Here is a 13488-nt window from a genome sequence, read left to right on the forward strand (position 1 = left end):
GGGACTTCATCTCACATGTTTTGGGCATGCTATCAGGAAGAAGCCGATCCATTGTGTGTAGAAAAACAGAAGGTCATCCAAAGAGAGGAAGATCCTTGATGCGATGAATTGACACAGTGGTTGCAATAATGAGATTAAGCACAGCAGAGCTTGTGATGATGGTGCAGGGTTTTTTGTTTTGTTGTTCTAGTTAATATGACTGGAGCTGAACAAGAACAACAACAACAACATAGTGATAGTGGAACATTAATACCCTCATAACTCTAGAAATACTTAATTGTGTGTTTTTTTTTTAAAAAATCACACATGGACAAACAAATTTTGCCTTTTTTAATGAAGAAATAATTCTTTGTGCCTTTTCCCTTTTAGATTGATGGATCCAAATGAAATAATTTGAAATACAATTTATCTGTGTGTAACTCAAAATAGTGGGTTTATATGGTGCTATCAGGGAGCTCTGGTGGCTTAGCAGTAAGAAGTTGCACTGCCAATCCTAAAGCACACAGTTCAAATCCACCAGCTTCTTGGTGGCAGAAAGATGGGCATTCTCCCCCCTTGTGAGTTAAAGCCTCTGAATATACATTAGAAGATCGGCCAAGAGTCAGTTCCAACTCAGTGGTACATAATAACAACATTTGAAATATACATTTGTTGTAAAAGAATCTCTTCCTTTGGGAGATAAGACTTTTGACATATGAAAGGTATGGAATTCCTGTGGGAAAGGAAATTGGAACTCTGTTTTCCCAGGACATGTATTAACATCCTTCAGAGCGAATGTGTAGTCCAGCCGCATTGTAAAGCTAGTTCCATGAGCTGTGAAGTTCATTTTCTCAGCATTCTGGAACATTCTATGATGGGGAATCCTGGTATCCTGATACTTAGCCAGCCTCCTGCTGCTGCCATCTTTCTATTGGTCCTCACCAACTCCCTTCATTTGGGGACAGAGCCCAGATCAATGATCAAAGTCCAATAATAGGCCCAGTCAGGCTCCTGGAACTGGCTCCTGCGAGCCTTGAATGAATCAGAAAGAACTGTTGATGGCTGGAAAAGAGCCAGTATTCTCCATGATTCTCCTAACCTACCTTCTTGCTTCAGCTTCTCTTTAGAAGAACTTTCTCATATTGACAAAAAAAAATCTTTTCCTAAAAAAAATGTATTATAATCTCATTTGTATGCTTGTCACTTTATGTGAAATGTATAAATACATAAACTGGTGAGGTTACTGGAAGGTCATAGCAGACACTGTTGGTTGTTATGGAGGATAAACCATTTAATTAACTTTTTGGCATTTACATGGTTTTATGAGTGTACTAATTGTAATAAACAATGCCAAACTGAAAAAAAAACAAGTACTTTCCCTTTTATTATTAATAACTGTTGTCAGTCATCTACTACCTCATTGTAGATCATGGGCCACCGTGATTGGCGAAAAGAAGGATGATAAACATCACAATTACTCTTCTGGAAAGGGACAGGCATTTGCAAAAACCCTGAGTCACCACAAAAGACTGAGATGGAACTTTCAAATTCCAAGTTGAAATACATGACAGAAGTGAAGAGAATGACAGTAGAAGAACTGAAGCCTCTCTCTGAGTTGTGGTGCTGGAGAAGAATTTTGAACATGGGCCATCAGGAGAACAAACAGGAGAGAGTGAAACTAAATTTCTCCTTGGAAGCTAGAATTTTGAAGCTCTGTCTTGGATACTTGGGCACATGGCCAGGAGGGGATCAATCCTTGGAGAAGGACACCATGCTTGAAACGGTGGAGGGACAGTACAGGAGAGGAAGATCCTGGATGAGGATTGACATAGTACCTGCGGTAATGGGTATAGGTGTGTCCGAGTTGGTAAGACTGGCTCAGGATACTCAGTGACACATAACAACAACAACAACAAACAACAATCTTTTGACAGCTGTAACAGTACATTGGACTGCCAGAAATTCAAGTTGTATTTAGAAGAGGTTGCAGAAGGAAGGATATCGTTGCTGATGTCAGAGGTTCTTGACTGAAAGTGAAGGGAATTCTGGTGGCATAGTCCATAGAGAATTGTGCTGTCTCTGTGGCATTTCAAATACACCAGGGACTCTGAGGGAGAAAGATGGGAAATATTCTCTTGTGTGATTTACAACCTCAAAAATCACTGGAGTGTCAGTTAAAAGTCGGTTCCAAGGGAGCTCTGGTGACCTAGTAGCAAGAAGCTGCACTGCAATCTTAAAGGTGAGCAGTTCAAATCCAGCAGATTCTCCACTGCAGAAGGATGGACAATCTCCTCCTACGCTAGTCGGATCTGACTAGATGGCACACAATAAGAAAACAACAAACAGACACACACAAAAAAGCAGATTTCAATTTGACAGTAATGAATTTTTTCCCCCCAGACTGCAGAAATATTTAATAAACTGAGTTCATTACAGTAAGAAGAAGTCATATTCAATCCATTCTTCTCACTGGAACCCATGCCCTGCTGGGATCTAAAAGGTGCAGCTGCTCCTTAAGGCACCACTGCTCGATGGCCTGGCCGGCTGGCCCCACTCATACAGGATCTTTTGTTTAACAGTCCTGCTTTCAGAACAGAGTGTGCACAAAGAGGGTGCCAGCGGTTGTACGGGCCCACAGCTCTTGAAACTCATAGTTGTGGGCCCACTCAGTGTTGTCCCACTTCTGGATCTGGTACTCCTCTTCCAGGCAAGAAAGTAGCACAGCCTGCTCCATTGTCAGGTGCAAATCCATCAGGCCTATTGTCAATACCATGGACTTAAGCTGGGCTACCACAAATTCAATCCCTTGGAGGGCCCACATGTTGTAAGATGACAGATAGCTGGTAAGTGTCTCCTGAGTTTTGGCTGTTGGTAGGCCCCAGGATGCTAGTAGAGGTGCCAATGGCCCACTTGATCATGGGGTCCCACTCTTTCTTCTGAAGTTCCACTAATGTCTCTGGCTCCTCTATTCTGTAGCAGATGGTGTCAGTGTCCAGAAACTTCAAGCTGCCTGGATCAGTTGGTCCTTGTTTTGCTGGGATGGGTAGTCCAAAGAAGTGTTGCACAACGTGGTCAGGTACATAGTGTAGAACTTGATGGTATCCTGCTGTGAGTCCCATTCAGTGGTCACTGCAGTGGCCAAGGCCTCATTGGGGACCGTAATGAGCTTGACTTGAGGCGTTTTCAGCTTTCTGTGATCCAGGTTTATCTCAAAGCCACTTTCACCCTTGTTGATAGTGACATTCTGATAAAAACGTTTTCTTTCAACTTCCATTGTCCTCCCGCTACACTGGGCACTGCCATCTTCTATGTAATACCACTAGCACACTGTTTTATCTGCAAACTATCAACAGTAATGAATTTTTTAGTTTTGTGCTTTATTGACTATGCAAAGACTTTAGACTGTGTGGATCATACTAAATTGTGGCTAATATTGAGAAGAACAGAAATTCTAGAACAGTTATGCTCAACTTGATGATACAAATCAACAACTACAACAAAACCTATACACTGACCAAGAAGCAGGAAACAGCACATGGTTTAAAATCAGGAGAGGTATGTGTCAAGGTTGTATCCTTTCTCCATCCCTATTCAATATATATGCTGAGCACGCAATTCAAGAAACTGGACTATATGAAGTAGGATGTGGCATTAAGACTGGAGGGACACTTAGCGACAACTTACAGTGTATAGATGACATAACTTCCTGAAATTGAAGATGACTTGAAGCACTTACTGAAGAAGATCAAAGAAAAGTCTTCAATACATAATACCTCAACATCAAGAAAACAAAAATCCTCACAACTACAGCAATAGGGGGAAAAAAACGTAGGTGGAGAACAGATTGACGCTCTCAAGGATTTAATGTTACTTGGACACATTGTAAGGAGGAACCAGACCTTGGGAAAAGACATCATGCTTAGTAAAGTTCAGGGCATCAAAAGAGAGAGTTCCTCAACAAGAGAGATTGACAGTAACTGTAACAATGTAAGTATATTGGAGATGACAAAGATGGCACAGGACGGGGAGGGTACAGTTCTGCAGTTCAGAGGGTCGCTCTCCACCAGTTGCTCTGTGGGAGAAGGATGGGCAGTCTCCTCCTGTACGATTAACTGCCTCTGAAAACCCACTGGAGGGTCAGCTATGGGTTGGTTTTGACTAGTCAGCACACAAGAACCACAACAAGGGTTATGGTCAGCTCAATGGCACTTAAAAACAATAACAAGTCCCAATCCACTAGAGGGCACCTCTCAATTGTAACAATTGGCTGCTCTGCCAGTTATAGTCAGTTTACAACCCTTCTTTCTTGAGGGCAAAAGTACATGACCAATTTGCTGGTCAGAAAGAACTCAAATGAACTCAGAGTCTATGTCAAAAATCATAACGGAGTTAAGGTTCTACTACAGATAACAGCTTTCCACAAGTCAAGTACTTTAGATTTTAAGCTCTGATTAATTTATGTTGTTTTTTATTAAGTGCTGTCAAGTTGCGTATGACTCATTGCAACCCTACCAACAACCAGTCTGAACACTGTCATATCCTGTTCCATCCTCACAATCTCTGTCTGAGACACTTAAGCAATTGCCTCAGTCATTGTGTCAGTCCACCTGGTTAAGAATCTTCCTCTCTTTTGCTGCCCCTCCACCTTTCCAAGCATGATGTTCCTCTCCAAGGAATAGCCTCTCCCAGGAAACATGTCCAGAGTATGTGAGATGAAACTTTATCATCTTTGTTTCCTAGGAGCACTCTGGTTGCACCTTCTCTATACGTTTGTTCATTTGGAAGCCCATGGGATCTTCAGCACTCTTCTCTACCACCACAGCTCAAAAGCATCAATTCCTCTTCTGTTATCCTTAGCCATTGTCCAGCTCTCAGATGCATGTGACTGGCAAGTCAGTCAAGTGGCTTCAGCAAGTGAATGAAAAGACCATGGCCTGAATCAGGCACACGTTAGCCCTCAAACTGACCTCATTACTCTTCAAGAATTTGGAGAAGTTTCTGACTGCAGACTTTCCCCAGTGTACTATATCTCCTGATCTCCTGACTGCTGGTACCAAGTGTATTGATTGTGGGTGAAGTTGTTGACAACCTCAATCCTTTCTCTATTATCTCTCTCTATCTATCTATCTATCTATCTATCTATCTATCTATCTATCCATCCATCGATCTATCTATCTATCTATCTATCTATCTATCTATCTATCATCTATCTATCATCTATTCTCTCTCTCTCTCTCTCTCTTGTTGCCTATTGGTCAAGTGGTGAGAATTTTTATTTTCTTAATGTTGAGATGCATTCTATATTGAAAGCTACAGTGTTTAACCTGCAGCAAGTGCTTTAAGTCCTACTCACTTTCAGCAAGTAAGGTTGTATCATTTGCATAATGAAGGTTACTTATCAGTCTTTTTCCAATTCTGATGACACATTCTTCTTCATCTAATTCAGCTTCTTTTAATAATTTGCTATCCACACCCATGTTTATCATGGCTTTGTTCACAATAGCAAGGAGTTGGAAACAACCTAAGTGACCATCAACAAATGAATGGATAGAGAAGCTGTGGTATATTCACATAATGGAATACTACACTACATTGAAAAACAAGGAACTCATGAAATATTATTAAAAAATGGGTGACTCTGGAGGACATTATGCTGAGTAAAGTATCTCATAGTCACAAAAGGACAAATACTGCATGGTGCCACCGTTGTAAAGCAGGACTGACCTCGGGGTTGGGAGGAGACTGAGAAGGATGGGTTCAATAATGTATACTGCATTGAAACAGATGAGGGAGAAAACTATTTAAGAGGGAAAATTATTAGGGATTTTTGTCATGACAGGAGTCCAGAGCGAAGGCTATATAGTGGAGTGGACCTGGGGGGAGGGATTGTAAAACGATGAAAGAATTTTTCTTTTACTTTTCTAAGAGGGTATTGTACTAGGGGTGAGAGTTGGGAGGGGAGAAAAGTGCAACAATGAATGAATGTAAATCCAAAGTCTCTGGAAATTTTCATTGAAATTAATAATAAATTTTTAAAAAAGAATATAAAAAAATTCATTTGCTCAGCATGTAGATTAAATAGATATGGAGAATGAATACAACTGTAATGCCTACCTTTCTAACTTTAAACCCTGCAGTCCTCCCTTGTTTATGCAGGTCTCTTGATTTCTTTCAGTAACGTTTTGTTGTTTACCCTAAGTCTTTTATGGCCTCGCTTGCATTTATTTGTATATATCTTATTCTTTTGGGAGAGTTTGTAAGTGGTATTTTTTTTTCTTTTCCTTTTTGGAGGGCTCCTTGTTAGTATGGAGGAATCTTACTAAGTTTTTTGTGTTTATTTTGTATTCTCTGTGAAACCCTTCAATTACTTCTGGTAACTTTCTTGTGGAATCTTTGGGGTTTTGTAACATCATGCCATCTGTGAATAGGAATAGTTTTACTTCTTCCTTACCAAATCAGATGCCTTTTATTTCATTTCTTGTCTTATAGTCCTGACCAGAACTTCCAGCATGATGTTGAATACTAATAGTGATAAAGGGCATCTTTAACTTGCTCCAGTCTCCAGTTTTTAGAGCATTTATACATTCTTCCTTTGCTTCTTTGAGATATCACACCCACTAACCCATTGCCAGGAGTTGGAGCCTACTCTTAGCCGACCTTCCAGTGAGTTTTCAGAGGCTTCAAATCACATGGGAAAAAATTACCCATCTTCCTTTTGTGGAACAGCTGGGGGTTTTGAACTGTCTACTTTTGTTTTGTCAGAACAACTCCCTCTCAACTAGGCCACCAGAGCTCCCTTTGGAGAGATATGTAAGTCTTTCAAAAAGCTAAATAAGATTTGGTGACGTTTACTTTCTCGGGGACTTAGGAGTCCATATCTCCCTCTTGCATGGGAGCTTAATTCAGGAAGCCTGCTGCTTGCCCAGTCTAGCGAGTCAGTATCTAGGATGTACAAAGGGTTCAAATCTACTCGGAGGTACTTCAGAAGAAAATTCTGGTGATGGATTTCAGGAAATTCAGTATTCTGAGCCTCGTTGAACAGCACAGTTCTCTCTCACACACAGAATCTCCATGAGTCATAATTTATTTGATGGCAAATAAAGATACAAGGAGTTTATTACTTACCGGATACAGCAAACACAAATGACTGCCCTAATTACCAGGTGAGGTTAGAATGAACTATTTGTGAGAAATACTGTCAAGACTTCTTACTTGAAAACACATATAAAATTATTGGCATCAGCTTTGCCAGATAAAAGATTTGATTTCTTTCTGTTTTTGTAATCTTTCTGGCCAATAGCTCATGACGGATAATGTTATGGTTTAATGCTTCTTTTATAGTAAATTGGTTTTCTTTCTCTTCTATTAAGCTGTTGAAAGGTTTTCTGGGTTGGAAGTAGATTTTGTTTTCAATCCCCTTTCAGTAACAAAACACAGAGAAGGACAACTGGACAGGACTTGGGCAATTGTGCCAATACCACGTGGGCTGTGGCTTCCTAAGGGTGGAAGAATCCATCTCAGCCCAGAGATCAGAGTATCTTGTAAAAATAACTTGCCAGATTTCTGGTCACTTTCCTACTGGGTGTTTGGGTGCAGAATGGGGTGAGTGGAAGGACAGGAGAAGGAAGAATCAAGCTCCTGCTTGCCAGTAATTCCATTGAGCATGGGCTGTGTATCAGAGCCAGTGAAAATTCTCAAAGGAGGGATGGCTTCTATCTGTCACTGAATTTAGCCCATTTATACATCATTCTTGCAGCGTGTGCTATGGATTGCCTGTGGGGTTGTCCAACAGGCTTGCTTGGTCACATTCATGCCTCCATCCCCTAAACATGCACACTAGCCACAAGGAAGGGAGAGGGGAAAAAAAATTAGACACTAGGAAGCTCTGGTGGCCTAGTAGTAAGAAGCTGCACTGCAATTCCAAAAGCACAAGGTTCGAATCCACTGCTGCTCAGCAGGAGAAGGATGGACAATCTCCACCTGTACAATTTCCTGAAAATCCACCAGAGGGTCAGCTATGGGTTGAAAAATCCATGGGATGGTCAGCCATAAGTTGGTTCAGACTGCATGGTACTCAACAACAACAAGAACAGTTGTATAACGATGTTGTTGTTATGTGCTGTCAAGTCACCTGTGACTCATTGCAACTCAATAGCTCAGAAGCCTTCCCTGTTCTGAGCCAGTCTCACTGATTCCAACATACCTACCCCCATTGCCCTAGTTACTGAATAAATCTGTCTCATTTGGGGTCTCCCTCTGCTGTGCTGTCTGTCCACCCTTCTGAGCATAATATCCTTCTCCAAGGACTGGTCTCTCCTGGCCATGTTTCCAAAATATAGGAGATGGAGCTTCAAAATTTTATCCTCCAAGGAGAAACTTGGTTTTACCCTCTCAAAGACAGACCTATTTGTTTTCTTGGTGGTCCATGGTATGCTCAAGACTCTTCTCCAGCACCACAACTCAAAGGCATCGACTCTTCTGTCACCTTTAGTTATTGTCCAGCTTTCTGATGGCATAGCATCATATATAAAAATAATAAGGCCTGGAGGTGGAGGAGGTGTAAGATACGGTGTGTAAGAGACTTTAATGGTTACAAAATGCTAGTGATTACCAAGGCTGAGCATGGACTACATTTTAAAGTGTGATGAGCAGGAGGACCAAGCCAAATGATTTCCATTTACAAGGGAATCCTTATACTGCCTACCTCCCACCTCCTGTTTCTTTGGAATGAATTGGACTGATAAAGCTGCCTTAGGCTGATAACTTTTTTTCCTAAATAAATATTTTTCTTTTTTAATTTTTAAAGCTAGACACTAGTTGCACAACAACAATTAGTCTCACCGCTAAGTAAGTATGATTAATAGTACTTTCAGCTATTTTGTTACCAATTTACCCCAGGAGCAAGATGAGGCTGATAAAATGTTTATGGGCTAGTAAATTTTTTTCTGCTAATTTGCAAAGCTATAATAAACTCATGAACTCGACGGCCTGCAGGAAGTGCAAGGAGAACTGGGAATGACCAGTAATTTGCTCTAGAAGTCCTCTTAAGGCTTTGCAGGAAATGATTCCAAGAAAGGAGATGAGTGTACCATAATTTCTCAATCCATTCATTTGTTGATGGACATTTGGGCTGTTTCCATGTTCTTGGTATTGTGATTAATGCTACTATGAACATAGGTGTTCAAATATCTGTGTGTCAGTTCTATTTTCCTTGGAGTATATTCCTAAACGGTGGAATAGCTGGGCCATATGCAATCTCTATGTTCAGCTTTTTGAGGAAACCTCAAACTGTCTTCCAGAGTGGCTGTACCATTATACAATATCGCCAGCAGTGCATAGCAGTTCCAATCTCTCCACATCCTCTCCAACATTTATTGCTATTGTCCTATTAAAGTTTGCCACTGGTACTGGGATGATATAGTATCTCATTGTGGTTTTGATTTACATCTCTCTTTGCCAGTGATTTTGAGAATTTCTTCATGTAACTGTTGGCCATCTGAATGTCTTCCTCTATGAAAAGTCTTTCCATATCTTTTGCCCAATTTGTGATTGGGTTATCAGTCTCTTTTTTGGGAGACCCTGTAGCATTCTTTAGACTTTTGTTATGAGATCCTTGTCTGAGATGTCATTGCCAAATGTTTTTACCCAGGTCAATAGGTTTTATTTTCACACTATTGGAAAAAGTTTTTGAAGCACATAGGGAATTAATTTTTAGAAGGTCCCAATCATCAATTTTGTCTTCTCTTGGTCATGCATTTCTGGGTATATTTGCAAGCCTGTTTATACCATAGGCTAGCTGCCCTGGGCATGTTCATCAGGTTATGCCAAAAAATCTGGAGGACAACTACCTGGCCAACTGACTGGGAGAGATCTATATTTATTCCAATATATATATATTTTTAAAAAGGTGATCGGTTTATTTCAATTTTTTAAAAAGGTGACCTGACAGAGTGTGAAAATTGTCAAGCAATATCACTTATATCACACACAAGCAAGAGCCTGCTGAAGATTATCCAAAACTGGCTGGAACAGCACATCAGTCGAGAACAGCCAGATGGGCAGGCTGGATTTAGAAGAGGCTGTGGCACTAAGGAAAAAATAGTCAACATTAGATGGATCTTGGCCGAAAGCAGAGAGTACCAGAGGAATGTCTATGTGTTTCATTGATTATGCAAAGGCATTTGACTGTGTGGATCACAACAAATTTTGCCTGACCTTGAGAAGAATAGGAATCTCAGAACACTTGATTGTGCTCATGTGAAACCTGTACTTGAACCAGGAGATAGTAATCAGAACAGAGCAGGAAAACACTGGATGGCTCATGATCAAGAAAAGTATGTGTCAGGGTTGTATTCTATCTCCATACCTTTTCAATCTGTATGCAGAACAGATCATTCAGTAGGCTGTACTTTATGAGGATGAATGTGGTATCAGGATTAGAGGAAGACTCATCAACAACCTACATTATGATGATGACACATCCTTGCTTGCTGAAACTGAGATGGACATGAGGTGTTTGCTATAGAAGGTCAAAGATTTCACTATTGATTGAAGCTCAACATCAAGACAACAAAGATTCTTACCACTTGGTCAATTTGCAGGACTATGATAGATGGAGAAGAGATTGAGATTGTTAACTTCACCTTGTTTGGTTCCACAATCAACACAGTTGGCACCAGCAGTCAGGAAATCAAAAGACAAATTGCACTGGGAAAGTCTATCAGGTACGAAAGAGAAATGAGGTCAGTTTGGAGACTAAGGTGTGCCTGATACAGGCATGGTATTCACAATTACTTGCTATGCATCAGAGGGCTGGACAAGGATGAAGGATAATAGAATTGATGCCTTTGAGTAGTGGTGCTGGAGAAGAGTGTTGAACATACCGTGGACTGCCAGGAGAACAAACAGGTCTGTCTTGGAGAGGGTAAAACCAAACTTCTCTCTGAAGGCAAGGATTTTGAAGCTCCATCTAACACATTTACAACACATGGCAAGGAGGGACCAGTCCTTGGAGAAGTGCATCATGCTTTGAGGGCGGAGGGACAGCACAGGAGAGGAAGACAAAGGATGAGATAGATTGACTCAGTGACTAGAGAAGTTGGATGGGGTCTGTTGGAGATGATGAGATTGGCTCAGGATAGGACAGCATTCATAGCTCTTGTACATAGGGTTGCTATGAGTCACAGGAGACTGGATGACACACAACAACAACAACAGGAGGCCTTCTAAATTTTATCTCATTTTGTCTCATATGATCTTTATGGATTTGGGCTTTACCCCTAGGCCTCTTTTCCACCTTGAGTTGATTTCTGTGGATTAGGTGAGAGGTGGATACTGCTTTAGATTTCTGCAGGTAAATAGATTTTGTAAATCTGGAGGGCAACTACCTGGCCAACTGACAGGAAGAGATCCACATTTATTACTATTCCAAAAAAAAGGTGACTCAACAGAGTGTGGAAATTATTGAACAATATCACAAATATCACACACTAGCAAAATCCTGCTGAAGATTATCCAGAACACTACATAGACAGAGAACAACCAGAAATACCAGTTGGATTTAGAAGAGGCTGTGGCACTAGAGACATTATCATCAATTTCAGATGGATCTTGGCAGAAAGCAAAGAGTACCAGAGGAATATCTATCTCTATTTCATTGTCAATATATTGAAAGGCATTTGACTCTGTAGATCACTACAAATTGTGGCTAATCTTGAGGAAAATGGGAATCCCAGACACATGATAGTACTTATGTGAAACCTACACTTGGACGAGGAAGCAGTCATCAGAACAGAGCAAGGAAATACTACATGGTTCAAAATCACGAAAAGAGTGTGTCAGGGATGCATCTCCATACCTTTTCAATCTGTATACAGAACAGATTATTCAGGAAGCTGAGCTTTAGGAGGAAGAATGTGGCATCAGGATTGGAGGAAGACTCAGCAACAACTTATGTTACACAGATTACACATCCTTGTTTGCTGAAACTGAGGAGGACCTGAAGTGTTTGCTGCAGAAGGCCGAGGATTGTAGTCTTCAATATGGATTGAAACTCAACATCAATAAGACAAAGATTCTCATCACTGGGCCAACTGGCAGCACTATGATAGAGAGAGAAGAGATTGAGGTTGTTAACAATTACACAATCAACACTCTTGGCAACAGCAGTTAGGAAATCAAAAGACAAACTGCATTGGGAAAATCTGCTATCTGGGATCTCCTCAGAGTACTGAAAAGCAACAGTGTCAGTCTAGAGACTAAGGTATGCCTCATCCAGGCCATGGTCTTTGCCACTAACTTACCATGCATCAGAGAGCTGGATGATGACTAACGATAACAGAAAAAGAATTGATGCCTTTGAGTTGTGGTGCTGGAGAAGAGTCTTGAACATATCATGGACTGCCAAGAAAACAAATAGATCTGTCATGGAGAGGGTGAAACCAAGTTTCTCCCTGGAGGCTAGGATTTTGAATCTCCATTTCACATACTTTGGGCACATTGCCAGGAGGGATTGGTCTTTGGAGAAGAACATCATGTTTGGAAGGTTGGAGGGACAGTGAAAGAGAGGAAGACCCTGAATGATATGGATTGATACAGTAACTGGGGAGATATGGTTAGGTGTGTCAGAATCAGTAAGACTGGCTCAAGACAATGCAGGTTTCAGAACTGCTGTCCATAGGGTTATAGGTGACTCCACAGAACATAAAACAACAACAATAACAACATTATGTAATATGGAAGAATCTAGAGAGCATGATGCTTAGTGAACTAACTCAGTATTATAAGGAAAGATACTGAATAAGGCTACTATTGTAAAAATAGAGAGATAACTAGAAAGATGTGGATAAATGCCCAAAAGGGGAAGGGGAGAGGAGGTAGAGGAACAGAAGGAGGGGAGGGGGGATATTACTATGATAACAGAGTTTGGTGAGCAGAGGCATGGGTGTGTAAATGAATTAGGGAAGATCCAATGGAGACCTGAAAAGATGGAATAATAGTAGCTATAGATTACTGGTGATTACTTTTATAAAACACACATACAAGAGTGAGTGAAACAAAATATGAATGTAGGAATTTACATTGTGTGAAGCACAATGTACATGAATGTTACACAATGTATACAAAATTTATATGCAAAACATATTAAAAAATTATTTGGCAAGAAAAAAGAAAGGAGATAAATCACAACATTTTAAACAGAAAATAATGATATACTTAATAAATAATGTTTGTACTTAATAAGTTGCACACGACAAGAAAGGGGGGAAATTCTAAAATGATATAGTGGAAATGTCCTGCTCTCAAGTGTTCTTGTTTTAATTAGAAAAATTAATTTAAGTATATAAACCCAAAAATATTAAAATGGAAAAAAATACTAGAACTATAATTATTATAGTTCTCTTGTACCAAAAATGGTTATAGTTAAGGAATGTCAACTTTTTAAGACAGTATGTGCAGTCACATTGTGCCCTCTTGTGGCAGAAGTGTTACTACTCTCAGACTTTAGAA

At 40.3% G+C, this 13488-nt stretch overlaps 1 pseudogene; it reads right to left on the reverse strand.

The window, feature by feature from the left end:
• Window positions 1-2472: 2472 nt before the first annotated feature.
• On the reverse strand, window positions 2473-3253 carry LOC102846691 (annotated as a pseudogene).
• Between the last annotated feature and the right edge of the window lie 10235 nt (window positions 3254-13488).

This window comes from Elephantulus edwardii, unplaced genomic scaffold, assembly GCF_000299155.1.
Source record: "Elephantulus edwardii isolate Elephantulus edwardi_28Jun2011 unplaced genomic scaffold, EleEdw1.0 scaffold00002, whole genome shotgun sequence".
Classification (NCBI taxonomy): Eukaryota; Metazoa; Chordata; class Mammalia; order Macroscelidea; family Macroscelididae; genus Elephantulus; species Elephantulus edwardii.